This window comes from Malania oleifera, chromosome 12 (genome assembly GCF_029873635.1).
Source record: "Malania oleifera isolate guangnan ecotype guangnan chromosome 12, ASM2987363v1, whole genome shotgun sequence".
NCBI classification, from domain to species: domain Eukaryota; kingdom Viridiplantae; phylum Streptophyta; class Magnoliopsida; order Santalales; family Ximeniaceae; genus Malania; species Malania oleifera.
Genome location: NC_080428.1, coordinates 1,186,382 through 1,192,381, shown reverse-complemented (window position 1 = coordinate 1,192,381; position 6,000 = coordinate 1,186,382).

Below are 6,000 nucleotides of genomic sequence, written 5' to 3'. Positions count from 1 at the left end.
GGGTACACGGGTCTATTCTAAAATCGACCTTAGATCAGGTTATCATTGAGTGAAGGTTAAGGCCAAAAACATATCAAAGACAACATTCCAAATTAGATACGTGTACTACAATTTTTTGGTAATGTCGTTCGGGTTAACTAATGCACCAGCAGTATTTATGAATTTAATGAATAGGGTCTTCCATCAATATCTAGACCAGTTCATTGTGATTTTTATTAATGATATACTGGTCTACTCGAGGAATTTTGAGGAGTATGAGTCACACATATGGCTAGTACTTCAGACGCTCAGGGAAAAGGAATTATATGCCAAGTTTAGTAAATGTGAATTATGGTTAGAGAAAGTTGCGTTTCTAGGGCATGTTATATCAGGGGATGGAATTTCAATGCATCCCAGTAAGATAGAGGCAGTAATTGGGAAAGGACGAGAAATGTTCAGGAAATTAGGAGTTTCTTAGGACTGGCGCGATATTACCGTCGATTTGTAGAGGGATTCTCAGGGCCCTTGACGCGACTGACCAGGAAGAATGCTAGATTTGCATGGGATGATGAATGCAAGTAGAGCTTCTAGGAATTAAAACAGCGGCTCGTCACTGCACCAGTACTGACGATTCCACCTGGAGGTCATGGTTATGTAATTTATAGTGATGCATCTTTGAAAGGGCTTGGCTGTATGTTGATGCAACATGGTAGGGTCGTAGCTTATGCCTCCCGACAGTTGAAAGAGTATGAAAAGAACTACCCTATCCATGATCTGGAATTGGCTGCAACGGTACATGCACTAAAGATTTGGAGGCATTACTTGTACGGTGTGATATGCAAGATATTCTTTGATCATAAAAGTTTAAAGTACTTCTTAATGCAAAAAGAGTTGAATATATGACAAAGGAGATGGTTGGATCTCATCAAGGACTATGATTGCACCATCAGCTACCACCCAGGTAAGGCAAATGTGGTGGCTGATGCACTAAGCCGTAAATCAGAGGGTACAATGCAGTTAGCAGCAGTAATTCAGCACCCAATTCAGATGGACTTGGAAAGGTTTGACATAGAGTTAGTGGAGGATGATCCTCAGGAATTTATTACCAGCCTAGTTGTGCAGCCTACGCTATATGAAAAGATTAAAGCTGTTTAGAAAGAGGACCTAGAATTAGTAGAGGTGATAGCCAGAGTACAGGATGGTCAGGGAAAGGAATTCAACATTTCTGATGATGGGGCATTGAGGTTGCATTCCAGGTTGTGTGTGCCTGTAGATGATGATATTAGGAGAACGATTTAGAGGAGGCTCACTGATCTTTACACACTGTTCACCCTAGCAGTACTAAAATGTATAGGGATCTGCGGGAGTATTTCTGGTGGAGTGGTATGAAGAGGGAGATTGCCGAATTTGTGCAGCAGTGCTTAACGAGCCAGCAGGTTAAGGCTGAACACTAGAGGCTGGCAAGGCAGTTGCAGCCACTTTACATCCCTGAGTGGAAGTGAGACCACATATCCATGGATTTTGTTACTGGGCTATCGCCAGCGCCGTATGGTCAGAATGCCATCTGGATAGTCGTTGATGGGCTGACAAAAATAGCTCACTTTTTACCTATTAAAGTTAGCTACCTTATGAATAGAGTGGTAGAGATTTACATTCAAGAGATTGTTCGACCCCATGGAGTGTCAGTATCTATAGTATTGGATCGTGACCCCATGGAGTGTCAGTATCTATAGTATTGGATCGTGACCCACACTTTATGTCACGATTTTGGAAGAGTTTGCAGGAGGCTTTGGGGTCTCAGTTAGCATTCATCATCGCTTTTCATCCCCAAACAGATGGTCAAACAGAGAGAACAATCCAAGTCCTTGAGGATATGCTGCGAGCTTGTGTAAAGAATTTTGGGGGTACCTGGACCCAGTATTTACCACTAGTTGAATTTGCCTACAATAATAGCTATCAAGACAGCATAGGCATGGCACCTTACAAGGCGCTTTATGTTAGGAGGTGTCGTTCTCCTCTATACTAAGATAAGCTAAGTGAGAGGTGAGTTTTGGGACCAGAGATAGTACAACAAGCATACGATAAAGTTTAACTTATTCGAAATAGAATTAGTGTAGCACAGAGTCGACAGAAAAGTTACACAGATACTCGCTGCCAGGAATTGGAATTTAAAGTGGGCGATCATGTGTTTTTTAAAATAGCACCACTGAAGGGAGTCATGAGGTTTGGGAAGAAGGGTAAGTTGAGCCCTAGGTTTATTGGCCCATTTGAGATACTTGAGAAGATTGGATCAGTTGCCTATCGAAATATGCCAATTTATAAAATATGATGTATTTCATGTTTCTATGATAAGGAAATACATCCTAGATCCTTCACATGTCATTAGTTATGCAGAATTAGAAGTCAGTGATGCTCTAGCATATGAGGAAGTTCCAGTACAGATCTTAGATAGGAAGGAGCAGGAATTGCGCAGTAAGAAAATATCACTAGTAAAAGTCCTGTGGAGGAATCACACGGTAGAAGAAGCTTCTTGGGAGCTTGAGGAAGAAATTAAACAGAAATACCCACACCTGTTTAGTGGGGTACAGTAGTGATTTGTAAAGTTAAATAATAACAGTTTTTTTCTTTAGTACAGAGTAATGAATGTGTAATTTTAATTTAGAATCTATGATAGGTTGTGTTTTGGTTTTGGGAGAATTTTATTTTATAAGTATATTTGTAATCTCTCAAGACCCTGAATGTAATCACGATATTCCTCCGCCATAAGTGAGGGTTAGTAATAAAATAAGTAGCTCGTTTTATGCTAAGAATGGTGTTCAATACAGATAGTAAATTTCGAGGATGAAATTTTATAAGGAGGGGAGAATGTAAAGACCCATAGAATTATGGTAAATAAATAATAAAAGAAAGAAGAGACAAGGAGTTTTATAAGAAGATTCAATAGGGCCTCGTCGATGAGTGTTGAAGTGCTCGTCAACGAGCAAATTATTGGGCCAGCAAGGACATTCATCTCATCAACGAGAAGTTACTGAGAGGGCCGTCTTTAAGGCCTGAATCTCATCGACAGGGAGCAGGCATTTGTCAACGAGATACTTCTTGGACTCGTCGACGAGGTGACATGGCTCGTTGACGAGGCCACGTGAACAACATTTTATATTTAGCCTAAAACAGATTTTTAATAAAGAAAAATCATTTTATTAGTTTTTCTCTATCTCTCTGCATGGTTTCTATGACTTCTCTCTAGAAATCCAGCTCCGTCTCTCCTTGGTTCGACGATCGGAAGCTACCATGGTGATCCTGGGGAGATTCTCTACAACATAGCCAGAGTGAAATGTTGATTTGAGATGTTTGGGAACTATCCCAAAACCAGGGTAAGTAGATTATTGAAGTATTTTCAGGTATTACCCGGTTCATTTGAGGTCAGGTTCTATATTATATGTGAATATACTGGGGTTTTGTGAAGTAAAATCAGGGCATTATATTTTTAGGAATAGGGTGTTTTGGGACCCCACAGGCGAGGGTTGAGAACCCTAGTGGGTGGTATTTCAGGAACGCAGGTACAATGATATATGGATTATAGTTTAGGAATTGTGCATATATGGATTTGGGGAAAAATGTATGCGATAATTTTTAGGTGAATTTAGTAGTTGATTGGGGAATTATGTGTGTATATCTTAGGACGTTGAAATTATAAATTTCGCACATGTGAGACTGTAGATAGCAACTAATGTTCAGATAGTCAAGTAAAGGAAATATGCTATGCTAGAAATTTTAGTATGATTATCAATAGAAATTACATGTTTTACCAGATTATTATTATTCAGATTATAAAATATTTGTTTAGCAGAAAATAAAGATTTTAGAGCATGAGAAATTATTTATTTAAATTGTGTGGCATGAGCTTATAACAAATTAACACAGTATTTATGCCACTACAAATACTATTTTTTACAGTATAATAGCAAAAATATCATGGGATGTATATATATCTTATAGAATGATGAATTTTCAGTACATATACAGATAGAAGTTATACAATATATTTTAAAACATGATTTACAGTATATGCACAGAAAAATATATTTTCAGCAATTTCAGGACATCATGATTTCAGAACCATAACACCCAGATTATTAGATACACGAACAGATACACAGATATACAGACATTAAATATTCATTCAGTTACTCAGATTTTTAGATCAGTTTTGTAATGTTATGGCTATTTCAAAATCATGGTAAACCAATGATATAAATATATCAGTTACATATGTATACAGTATCAGACCCTGATGGACTAGATTCAATCAGTAGAGCATGGTACCGTTGTTATATTCAGTTCAGAGTGCAACCACCTAACTCAGATAGTATGTGGTATTCAGTAGTCGATTGTGCCTATGTTGTCGACAGGCTCCTCATTAATTAGGGTTGAGGAGGTCGATCTGACTTTTAGAGTTTAGTTGACTTATCCTGGTTGGCCAGCCAAGTTAAGTCCCACCTTCGAGCCGCACAACCCTGTCATGAGGGGTTAAAATCATGATTTTCAGTTATCCATCTAGGGATATTTTCTTGGTTATTATATATATATCTAGATTTACAGAAACCCAAGACGTACTTATGAATATTAGAAGTATTATAAATAGAAAATTCAGAAAAATAGTTTATGTTAAGTAACATAGGTATAAGCTATACTATACATTATCTATGCATTTTTTTCTCAGATTCAGTTATTTATGGTATTCCTAAATCACATCTTACAAATATGTAAACTCACCTGTCGCACACTAGTAATAGCATATTTCGTCTTATTGAGTGTTGGCTCATCCCATTGATTTAACATTTTTTAGGTGAACCAGCTAGGCGAGTAGATCAAGCTTGCAAATAGAAGTGACTACAGTACTGTCCTGTCAGTGGGGTGAGTATTTTGGGAAGTTATTTTTGAGTAGTCTCTAGGTCTAGATGGCGGTATTTTGGGTACGGTTGTGTGTGTATATTTTGGGATATATTCTAACACTCTGGTATTGTATATATATGGTTATGGTTATATGTATTCTGCTTTGTGCTGTTTAGGCAGTTTATTGTGTCTCAGGTTCCACGGGTCCTACTTGGACCATGATGATGGGTTGATTATATAGTTAAGGTATCAGAGCAGTGAAATTTTAAAGTTTATAAAAAAATGGCATGGAAAATCAAGTTGTTGCAACCCATCTCTTCACGGCCCAAACAAGCTGTCACACATCCCTCTTACTTGGATGATTATATTTGCCCTATTTTACCAAAGTCCTCAACGACTTCACAAGTTTCAAGATCTTCCTCAGGTACGGTTCATTGTTTCTTATCTTTTTTATCTTATCATCGTTTTTCTAATCAACATTTGGCTTTTCTTTCTGTTATGTCCCAACATTCCAAACCCACCTCATATTTGCAAGTTATGCTACACCCGCATTGGCATGATGTCATGGCTTCTGAAATCCAAGCCTTAGAAGTCCATCATACATGGGTTCTTCAACACCTTCCACCTAGAAAAAAACCAATTGGTTGTAAATGGGTGTTCAAAACATAAATTTGGGCCGATGGATCCATAGAACGACACAAAGCTCGCTTGGTGGCCAAGGGCTACACTCAAGTAGAAGTTTTTGATTATCATGACACTTTTTCTCCTGTTGCTAAACTTGTTACTATTAGGTGTGTTCTTGCAGTGGCTGCAGCTCAGAATTAACATCTCTTTCAATTGGACGTCAACAACGCTTTTCTCCGTGGTGACCTCGATGAGGAGTTTTATATGACCCCTCCACTGAGTTATTGTAAACAAGGGGAGACTCGTGTTTGTCATCTTCAAAAATCTCTTCTCTTTATGGCCTTAAGCAAGCCTCTTGCAATTGGTTCTCTAAATTATCTTCTGTTTTACTTGCTGAGGGGTTCACCCAATCTCAAGCCGATCACTTTCTCTTCACCCACTCTTGGGGTCAATCTTTTACTCTTATACTTGTTTATGTTGATGAAATTCTCATGGTAGGCAATG